The 12175-nt window shown below is 34.7% G+C and overlaps 1 protein-coding gene across 1 annotated transcript in view; it reads left to right on the top strand.

Annotated features, from left to right (window-relative positions):
- Positions 1-12175, top strand: part of LOC119840148 (bone morphogenetic protein receptor type-1B-like) — a 90656-nt gene that overhangs the window by 24637 nt on the left and 53844 nt on the right. The window contains exon 2 of the mRNA XM_038366660.1: positions 9954-10000. The gene's annotated coding sequence lies outside the window, so the exon portion shown is untranslated. The remainder of the gene's footprint in view (positions 1-9953; positions 10001-12175) is intronic.

The following is a 12175-nucleotide window of genomic DNA, read 5'->3' as shown; positions in this document are numbered from 1 at the left end:
TATATATATATATATATACGAATATATCGCTTTTAATACTTGCATGTTTCTAATTTTTTTCATTGAGCTTTATACATGCGGAGGTTCGTTTTATAATCACCTAGTTTTACATCGTCAGCGTTCTCCAGCTACAATATATATTTTTAGATTAGAATTGCATTTCTTCCATTAAGGAATTGCAAACAAATACAAATGTGCAAATCATGAGAACTACAAAGCGACTAATATTATGTAAGAAAACTCGTCTGCGTTCACGATTCACTGGATATCATTGTACGCGGCGCGGCGAATGATCATAAAATCATAAACCAGATCTCCGAAATGCACACAAACCTATGCCATAGCGAGCATGTTGTACGATTCAAAATTGTGTGATGCGTCTCGCCTTGCGGTCAGGTGTATGTAGATGAGATCGGGTTGCCGTAAACGGCATTGTATCGCGCGCGGGGCGCGGAGTGTTCGCATCTGTGTGACAACATTGTAGATCGTGGATCGGCGCACTCCTGCGCCGGCCGTGATCCCACTTGATTGGTTGTTATTGCACTCGAATGGCGCTGTGATTTTCATGTTACATACTACGTAACTTTAGGGTTCTTTTTTTCAGCGCGCTTCACCTGTTTGTATGTAATCGTTATGATTGTTTGTTTATATGTAACAGACTCCTTGATATTCGATTTTGACCCATTTGAAACGGACAGATTTGATTCAAACTTTGTATACTCGTCGCGGATCGGAAAAAATATAATAATTTTAAGAGTTTGTCCTGATTAGGATCATAAGGATTTAATAATTTCGTTGCGAATATTTTATATTAGGAGCAAGTAAGACAATTTAGTTTCAATTCTATAATTTGAGCGTGTGTATTAGTTTTTTAAGCTATGTTTATTATGTTAATGGATGTTTTTAGAAAACGTGTCTCTTTGATTGATTTGGCAGTACGAATTAATGGTCCTACTTCTATTGATTTTAGCTGAATATTAACGTTTTTAAATTATTCTTTCACTTTAAGATGATGATGATATATATATATATTGTTTTATTATATATAAGTTCATTAACAACTAGAACGTGTTATAATTTTATCATCTTTTGTAAATTTAGCTAATGCTGGCCAATTAATTGCGTCGTGCAATTGCGTTATTATCGCAGTGATTTCGATTCAAATTGTCGCTCATCAATGAAGATATCTCAAATATCGTCGTAGTTAGGTGAACCGTGGACGCGTGTTACGATTTAGGTTGGGTTATCGCGGGTGTAAATTATTTTATTTATTGTTTGTTTCATTGATTTGTCGTCTGGTGTCACGATGTGTTATCGTGTCCTTTAATAGAATGGCAATTGCGCTTGTGACGTCATATTCGGAATGGTTGTTTATATTATTGTATGTATTTAGTTAAATGGAGCAACTGAACATTTAGATCAGCCTACTACGTAGTTTATTGGTGTGCATTTTGTCCTTTGACGGGTGGTTGAATTTGTACAAATTTTGGGTGTTAAGAGTTTCCCTTCCTTTTTATCTTGATGCCAAATGGTACAAGAAGAATAAATAACTAATTTTTTTTTGGTTTAACTGATTATGAATAGTTACTCTTTTATGCTTATTTGATGCGAAATGATTATCAATTATAAATCGCGTCTGTATATATAATTCAAAAGCATTTATTTTTAAAATTTCGCAATCACTAAAGCCCACGCAATACTAGCTTTCCTCCTGTCGCTTCGCCCGCGTATTCAAAGTGTATTCCCAAGGGGGATGACGTATTTCATCGCTGTAAGAAGTGTTTTATGCAAATCTGTAGCTTTTTTAATTATCTGCAGATACGAAAAATCGTACTATGTATAAAATAGCTTCGCTGCAACATGAAAGAACACATAAATAAATAAACACGCGCGTTTACTCGCGTTTATAATAATAGTGTACAATATTTTTATTCGCTTCACAAATAATATTTATGTTTTATATATTCAATGTTTTATTAGGCGCGTAGGTGATAATGTCAGGTTCCTGTTTATCTCACACGAGGGTCGATATCGTTCGCTTTCCCTGCAACAAATTCAGCTCGTAAATGTTTATGTTTCCTCGCTTTAAAATATAATTTCAATGTAATTTTCTAATAATCTGCGTTTTTATGATACGGATTGTGAATTCAATTATGCAATAGACGTTGTTAATTTTTTTGTATCGTGTATTTTTAAACTTTTATAAGCGCCATAGTAATGGAAATAAACACGAGCCCGACAGCGCCGTTTTGTTCGATTGCAAAATAAATGTAAGAGGAAATATTTAATTTTAATGGTATAACATTTACATATATTTCTTATTATATATCGTAAGACGGACATTTTTACATGCCTCCTTGATTTGGTGTTGGTACGTGCTTTCAAATCCATTGTAATTTCAAGTAATTCTTTATTTATTTTAATCAATCTTCATACTCTCAAATTGTATGTTTCATTGTACTTCAATAATCTGAGATCCGTATCGTTTTCCTTACCCTTCCCAGCGCTTTCTTTTTTTCCCCAACATCAGTCCTGTCTTTATCCCGAACCGTTCAAAGTCGGCAATCCATTTGCATGTTGTGGATGTGTAAGGCTGCATATAATGCCCCACCAGCTCCTCTGCCGACTATGACATAAAAATAATCATAACCAATTGGCGCGCTTAATAATTAGGAATGGTGTTCTTCCCTTATGTTTCAATGGCGAATGAAATTTGTAACGAACGTTTCCTATCATTAAAATAAATCAATTCCCGATCAAGCTACAATAAAACGGTAAGTAATTACGCTGCAACATGTCAGTATGATTGAGATTATATCTCGGATTCATTTAATGTATTTAATTGGTGAATTAATAGATATGTTAAATAGAAATCTACGTGGGTCGCGACGCCCACTTACGGATTGCTTGTTTTCTTAATAGGAAAAAAGGTTGTGGTAATTTGGTGTGTGGCAGTCAGTAATGGTGCTCCTTAGTGAGGCATGCGCACGGAGAATTTTCTACTAAGGCACATTTTTGGCTTTATGCCATCTGGTTTCATAAGGTTTTAACCGATAAGTAACTATTATTTGGGATGGATGTATCCATAAAATGAGGCACGTCAGAAGTGTATCACCATAGGTTACTAGGCCGCGTGGCATTAAATCATCGGTAAAAGCGAATAGAACGGCACTGTTATGATAATGACCTGAGATAATCTCGTTCAGAGGGGCATTGTGAAACCGATTGTGGACGAAATCGAGTATCGAGTGCCCTCTGACTTGCGACCGTTATTCGCCCACGGCCGCTAGCGCCTACGGTGCTGATCAAGGAGGTACCTCGTGTGTTTATATGTTGTATAGGTCAATTAACAAAATGATTTTTTTTTCGTACGTCACTTAAAACGTTACGTTATTTGTATAACAATTACAATTCAATTTATTATCGCCTGTGTATGTAGGAAGTAAATTGGGAATTGAATAGTTTAATCGGGAACTGACCTCTCTCCAGTACTAGTTTTTGACCTTAAATAATAAACAGTAAGCAATTTATATAATTGATTAGAAAGTTTTGATACTTGTCAATTTAACCGTATTGTATGTGACTTAAAATTGCAATTAAATAATTTATGAAACGTAAATTATATGTAGAATTTAATAACGGAAACAATTCATGTTGGGCCAACGTTTGCACAAGCCTGTCTTGTTTTTAATTGACATCCTGTTGCGAAATTCACTCAAGTCATCGAACAAGAAGTCTTTTAAAAAGTCAAAAACTCTAATTATTTTTTGTCACGATTCCATTTGCATAAATCATGATAAGAAAATAGTCGACTTCTATATTACACGACATGATTTTTAGTTGCCGATGGCCACATAAAGCACTTAATAAAACGTCTCTCGTTGGTAATTGCTCTGTCGAATTCTTGTCTTGAATGTTGGGAAAAATAGGACGCAGATTTATTTATACAATCACTTTTTCCTTAAAAGTTGGACTGTTATTAACCTCAAAAACGAGGTCGACGATCTTTTTGGATCAAACATTCAAGTCCGCTCTGGCTGTCCCAGCACGATGCCACATCAAAAGGTGCAGTATCAAAGAGCGGCCACGCGTAAACAGCTAACTTTAGATTTAGTGTGGGTTTCATTAGGTCCCGACGACATCTCGTGTCGTATAAATCGATCGTGAAGGTAATGTGTCGCGGTTTCATATCGTACTGTTATGCAAGAACTTTCAGTTCTTTTGCATAGGTACTTAGATTACAAACATCGTTAAAATTTCGTATTTAAAATATTCAGTACAAATTAAGATTAAATAAAAAACTCTAAAAACACGTTTAATGATAGGATCAACTAAATTGTACAGGGAATTTATTTAGTTCTGGTAATCTTAACCATGATAATCTGTCCGTTTAAAATGGTTCAAAATCGAATCTAAAAAGTCGGTTTCAAATAAACATACAAACATTTAGGTGAGGCTAACAAAAGCGTGTTACTAAAGATTTTCTGTTAGAATGTGTTAAGATCATTGACTAAGAAAAATGAAACCACATAGAAATTGTATCTAAACTAAGGCCGCGTTAGTGCAAATAAAATGGCGATTTGTGATCAACATCACTATCGTTCAAGTGAGACGTCGCTCGATGCGTTATGCGCTAGCGCATTACACGTCGAACGCCTGTAAATCTTATCGATCTGTCCGAGCGACGTACGCGAGATCGATGACGGGCACACGTCGTAGCGACTCGTTTGATTAATGTATTTACACTGTGTATCACGTGTTACCCTGTTCTTTTTTATATTTTTATTATGCTTTTATTGTTTGAGCGTATTGTTCGTTCATTAATCACGGCGAGAGATCGCGCGCTTCGGCGAAATTATGATTTGTATGGGATTCGATGACGCGAACGGCTGTGTTGCGCGGGACTCGAGAGGAGGGTTCTTGGGTTATTTTTGAAGCAGTGAAGTTTGATTGCTTGATTATAATTATTTGCTTTTAGTTAATATTGAATGTTATAAATGAATAAATTAAGAACCTAATATTCCTTATAAAAGTATAGTAATATTTTATAAATATTCATATAATTAAGTTGCTTACATTTTGCTCCGGATGCCTGGAAGAGATCACTATTAAATGATAGGGCTACTTATAAATGATACGATATTTATTTGCACATTATATGATTTTTATAGTACAAAGATTCCTTTAATAATAGTTGCATTAAAGGGTTATATAATAAAAAAATGAAATGAATAAATTCCTAATGTAACCACATTTTACTTTCCAAATCGATGTCGATTAAACTTGTAAAACTTTACATGAACAGAAAATATTGAAATTCCATTACATTTTAAATTCGAAAAGTTAAAAAAAAAAACAAGCATAAAATTTTTAAACGCTTAAATGAAAACCTTCTGAGTCAGCGCCAAAGTTGCGAAAAATATATCGAAAATGGTAATTGTCCGGTCATACAATATCGTAAAAATGTATCGCCGTGGAGCGGCCTCGAGAGCCAACCGCGTTCCGGAGCCAAGAACAAGACGAAACGGTGATTTTGAAATGATTTAATAACGCGAATATGCCGCTGTTATGCATTAAACGATGCCTTTGAGTTTTCTATTCGAATAGGACATGTTTTGCAGCGAAGTTCTCTTTGTAAAATTTTATAATCTCGGTTGTCTTTTATATGCTTAAAGTTTCATGTACGTTTCCATTTATAAAATGTTATGTACTATTAATTGTGCTTTAATATTGAATATGATATGACGATACTTTAGTTTCAAAATACATTGAGAATGACTTTAGTTATTATTATCTTATTTGTAGTACATGGTATAGACTATTTATTAGAAGAGTTGAATTTGAAGTTGTTTAAATGCAGGACAAACCTGATGAAGACGAAATTGACATTAGTTTTTAAATCCCCTTTATCTACACTAATATTATAAAGAGGAAAACTTTGTTTGTTTGGTTGTAATGAATAGGCTCAAAAACTACTCGAACGATTTTAAAAATTCTTTCACCATTCGAAAGCTACATTATCCACGAGTAACATAGACTATATATGTACCACGGGCGAAGCCGGGGCGAACAGCTAGTTTTCCTTATAAAGCAGGTGTGGCTAGATAAGTTAGACAAGCTAAAATAGGTTCGTCAGGTGGTTCTCATCAGATTTCTCGTTTTTTTTTTCGTTTATACTAAATGACAAGCCTTATTTGTTGAAAATAATTAAGTGTGGTGACCGCCTGCTGGTCGAATGTTTATTTGCATATTCAAGTTTCCTTTAATATATGAGTTTTTTAATTTGTGAATCCGCATCGTTACATGTATGTGTGAGCGGTTGTATTTGTTATAAAATTGATAATTGCCCCTTTATTTTGCTATAATGGTCTCCAATGATTCGTTTTACACTCTTCAGGGCAAGCATTGTAGTCTTTTATCGGTTGTACGGTATAAAACATTCGTGTAATTTGCATTAAAAAACACTTGAAAAGCGCAAAGTGTTTCTAATAAACAACAATGAATGGTCTTAGTTATTTATTCAAATTTCATTGCTATAAAAAAGATTGTTTGGGCTTCAGATATAGATGCAAACTTTTTTTAAGAAAACTTTAACAATTGCAATATTCGTTTGAGCTAAGGATATAGGCTATAGCTAAGGATATCTAGTATAGGATCGACTTTGCGCCATTTTGTTACGTCATGGGTATAAAATAGAAATAACGAATATACATTAGGCAAAAGACAGGAAAACAAAAAAAACATGATTGACATGCAAAAAGGCTTTCTAAGTATTTTACTAATGAGATTTTACAATAAATTGACACATAAAGATGATTGACCTTCCTATTCTTAATTGAATAATACAGTTTTAAGTTCATCAAAACAAAATCTATAATATTTGAACGTATCACAGTAATTAACGCCCGTACCAATGTAATTGTACCGCGATTTGTGACACGTTAGACGCTCGACACACGAAGTCAGTCACACGCATGGTAATTACAATGATACGATACGACTGCCATTGGTGGATGTGCGATCGGGTGTCGGTTGGCGCGCACTCAACGTGTGGGAAAAGCGCGGGCGAGCTCGGGTGTTAAACGATGCCGCCAGTAATGTTGGTGTCAGCTCCGATCTGATCAATCGGTTCGGATGCGTCAGTGGATGGGCAATTCAAATTCCGAATTGGACTTCTAAGACAAAATTCAGACACGTAACATCTAATAGATCCTCTTCATTTGGGTAGTTTTCTGAATTTGTGTAAACGTCATATTATGGACGTAAATAGAATCGTAAATTTACCATTTTCTATGTAGAAGATAAATGGGCGAGTACCTAATTAAAATTTTAATTTTAAAAGATGTAAGGATAATGCATAATTATAATGTATATTATCATTATACGAATACCATTCATTTAAAAATCACAATACAAGCCGTCGATCAAACGTGTCTTTAATTAAGTCTCGTTTGTTCTCTTGATTGTTTATGATTAAGCATTCACATCAAAGACACAAAGTTATTAAGAAATTAAATAAACGGAGACAATCTCTATCTTCTGGCTCAAGTTTCTCTTTCTTAGTGCTAGAGTCAGACAGACTCTGTCTACACGTCTGTCACCATGTTTTATCTCTGTAATTAGTTGAAATTTTCTATATTAATATAATTTTATTGCCGCCTGATATAAGAACAAATAGTAAAAAAGATAAAGCAACGTTCGGAACGGTCATAATTTGGATGGGTAACCAACCGTTTTGTATGTGGTAGTCGAGCACGCTTCGGCACGAATTGGGCCAGCTCGCACCGGGGAAGTACCACACCCCCACAGAAGACCGGCGTGAAATAGCATACTGCTGTGTTTCGTTCGGTGAGTGGGGGAGCCGGAGGCCCATATCCTTTTCCTTCCCCTTCCCAGTCCTTTCCTTTATTCCTCTCGCCAATCCTTTCTTAATCCCTTCCCAATTTAAAGTCGGCAATCCATTTGTAGCGGCGTAAGGTCTGTAATCGCCTTTACGCTTCTACAAATGTTCATGGGCGGTGGTAGCGCTTACCATCAGGCGTCCCACCAGCTCAATTGCCGACTGTAACATAAAAAAAAAAAACCTTTTGGCTTTTTTCCATCCAAAAGAGTGTATAGGAACATTATTCTATTGGTATAATTAATAAAATCAAACTCAAACTCGAACATTTATTTATATAATACTAGCTGCGCACCGCGGTTTCACCCGCATAAGTCTGTATCCCGTAGGAATATCGGGATTAAAATTGCCTATGTGTTATTCCAGTTGTCCAGCAATGTACGTACCAAATTTCATCGCAATCGGTTCAGTAGTTTTTGCGTGAAAGAGTAACAAACATTCGTACATCCATACATACATACATCCATTCGTATCCATTCCACTTACAAATTTTCGCGTTTATAATATTAGTAGGAATCAGACAACACGCGAGTAGGTAAATACGCACGCTGTATCTAGTATGTAAAAAACATGCTTCAGACGCATTAATATGCAGTTGTATCTAGATTCTAGAGTAGCACAATAAATACTTGGAAGGTAATGTTATAAGAGTTCGTATTTTAACGAGAAAGAATCATTACAAATGTGACTACAAGGTTCAGTGATTTTAATATCTGTGTCACGAATAATGCGCATAAATAATTTTAATCTGTCTAACTAGCTATTAATGAAGTGTTGGAGTTTATTGGAGTTGATCAGTACTAGCTTCACATGTGATTTTCCGCGTTTTAGCGGACTATAGTGTGCCCTTTTACAGATTGCTAGCGGTCAGACCCGGTTTCACCCCTGTTACAAATATTGCCTATAGCACTCAGGGATCACGTAGGTACATATTCCACGGTAAAAGAGTTTTAAAAATCGGTCCAGTAGTTTGTGAGATCAGCGCGTTCAAACAAACAACTCTTCAGCTTTATATTATTAAGTAAACATTTCTACTTATTTTCATACACTATCATTAAACGTATAAAGATTTTTGTATACAGAATACTTTTACTAAGAATTAATTCGATGACATACCGCGCGCCTACCCATACATTTTTATAGAACGCGTGTTATTTTATTATATGAACGAATAAAATTATAATAATACAATAAAATTATCTCGACCTTATAAAACTATTCACACGGGTCAAATTGAAAACCTCTGCCCTTTCATTGGAATCGTTTTAAATAAAGCGCCATACATTAGGATACATAAACGTAATCGTGTTATACGTTTATTCAATATGTTAATAGAATATTGATAATCCGACAAATTATGCGCGACTAAAACGTTTCTAAATATTATATATTATGTACAATCAATTTGGCCGCCGTAGGTAGTTAGTTCTGTTCGACCCAACCCACGCGTTTCTGCGTAAGATGAAACGCAATCTTAACACTTTTCGGTGCGGTGCGTACGTTTATAAATCGGAATTTTAGATGAGCGAGGCGGTGACATTTTTCGAATTCTCGACTCGTTTCGATGGTGTTGAATATGGACGGAATAAGTAGAATAAATGGACATATAGTCCGTGGAAAAATTATGGCGGCCGCGGGACAAGGACGGCGATCCGACAAACTTGAAGTTAAGCTACTATTAACCCCTCCCCTTCCTCTCCCATGTGTAAGGGAAGCAAGGGAAGATTTGGGTTTCTATCAAATAAAATTGCGTTCACTGAGAAATGTACGTACGTAAAGACCTTTGAAAAATTACATTTCAATGGACTAATAAAGATACTCGTGTCAGTAATAGAGAAGTTAGGAGAAACATTTTTTGTGTCATCATTGAAAGATAATCACAACTAACTTGTTTCTTGTATTTTCGACATATACTACGATAGTATTATGTAGTAAATGGTTTTTCATTTGAATGAAAGTTAATTACATTAAACTCTTTTTTGTATCTAAACGTTATTTATGTTCATGCTGTCTTGTGTGTTGTTAAATTTATGATTCAATTGTTTTCTTTCAGGTACGTAAAGGGAACTAAGCACGATATCCAATAATAAAAGGATTTATGTAAGTAAATAGTTACGATTTGTTTTGTACGAAATATATGTTATATAAATTAAAAAAAAAAACGTTTAACAACATATTTAGCTTTTTTACCTTTCCCTGTAGTTGCGTGGTAGAGACCACTGTACAGTGATAAGGCCGTCTATTGTCACTAACTATTATAATATTATTATATACACTTATTCTTTGAATGAAAGAATAATAGCGCATTAAAATAATTAAAGTTTTGTTTTAGCACTTGTCTTATAATTTAAATGCGAATTATACCGTAAAATAAGAAATTAATTTATGTCAAAAAACACATTTTTGCAAGCTTACACAGCATACCTGAATACGCTTTTAATCCTAGACCTGACCACTTTATCGTACAACCTAAACTATGCATTTCGCTTCCAATAAATTCGAAGTGTAAGGCAATCTAGAATCTACAAGGTTTCATTTGCAAGTCTCGTTTGCGGAATGAGATAAAGATAATAATTGGATAACGCGCCCAACTGTTTTGTATTAATTTTACAAGCCCGTTCTTAATTATATACGTGACATTATATAATTTATTACATCTACTCGTAGTATTGGTTTTCTAATGATGTTTGACGCAGTGGTTGCCTGATCAACTGCCTGGTATTTGCAGTTTCTAATCCCTACTCTTATTATAAATGCGAACTCTCTCTGTCTCTCTCTTCTTCACGTGTCTAAACCACTGAACCTGAGTTTGCACGAGATTTAGTACCATGATAGCTCGATACTTGAGAAAGGTCAACAGAACAGTCGCGATAAGGAATGAAGATCTTTTTTTCTTCTCTGCCCCACATAATCAAATACTCACCCGATAGAACTAGAGATGATTGCATAAAGAAAGAAATAGATAAATATATGTCTATTATATCTATTATAAACAGATATGACACGACACACGCTGTTTAAAAATTTACTAGTAATATTTGCCTTATAATTATAATTTGTTAACTTATATTTTCCGTTACATGAGATGTGTTTAGTTAAAAAACAATTTGTTTGTATTCACCTAATAAAATACACAAAATATCAGTAATCTGCGGTAATTGATGGCTGCCGGCGACTTTTTAATAAACAATTTGATGCGTTGCATTATCATCAATCATTTCTGTTATATGCTTGGAATCGGAGAAGATTTTTACCAGCGTCGCTACTGTTTGTATGGTCTTCTTCTTAATATACAAAAATACGTTAAAAAACAAATATGTAACTAAATGATCTTTCGACGAACAGCCCAAACTACTGCACCGATCGGGCTGAAACTTGGTATGCAGATAGGCACTATGATGTGAGCGTTCGTTAAGAAATCTTCGCTAATTGTGGTAGCTGAGTACGCCTCGGCACGAATTGGGCCAGCTCGCACCGGGGAAGGACCGCACCCCCACAGAAGACCGGCGTGAAATAGCATTCTTACCCTTCCCAGTCCTATCCTTTATTCCTCTCGACAATAATTTCTTAATCCCTTGCCAATTTAAAGTCGGCAATACAGTTGTAGAGGCGTAAGGTCTGCAATGGACTTTATACCTCTCCAAATGTTGATGGATGGTGGTAGCGCTCACCACCAGCTCCATTGTCGACGGTGACGTTAACAATATAAAAAAATTTCTATCCCCCAGGGGATATAATAGGAGAGGATAAAAATCCACGAAAATTTATTTTGACCAAGCTGCGGGTAACAGTCTAGTATGTGATATTTTGTTTTTGTGTTTTTAATTCTATCAATAAATAAAACGGAGAGAAATAGACAACTTGGATCTTTAAATTTCAAATGATGATTTTGAGTAAGAATTTAGCGTTAACATATAACGTAGAAGAATGTTTTATAGACTTGACGTTAGTTGTTTTTTAAATACGTAATAAAAAAAATCATCGAGTGCAATTTATTAATACTGTACGAATTTATGGCATACTAAATGTCGAGGTTGAAAATATTGTAATATTTGTGAATATGTGAGTCGCACACATAATAAAGGACATCTGAACTGTGTTTCGTATTCGCAGATTTCAATTATTAAGAAAATAACGTATTTCAAAAAATAAATACTGATTCTCGTTTCTGTTGTGTAGAGTTTGAATTTTCCTTCTTGAATAAAAATTCTTGTAGTAGTTAAAAATAATGGCCTTTTAATAGATTTTAAAGGAGATTTATTCATTATATTATAT

This window comes from Zerene cesonia, chromosome 5 (genome assembly GCF_012273895.1).
Source record: "Zerene cesonia ecotype Mississippi chromosome 5, Zerene_cesonia_1.1, whole genome shotgun sequence".
Taxonomy (NCBI): Eukaryota; Metazoa; Arthropoda; class Insecta; order Lepidoptera; family Pieridae; genus Zerene; species Zerene cesonia.
The sequence above is the reverse complement of the archived record's forward strand: the minus strand, read 5'-3'. Positions and strand labels throughout refer to the sequence as shown.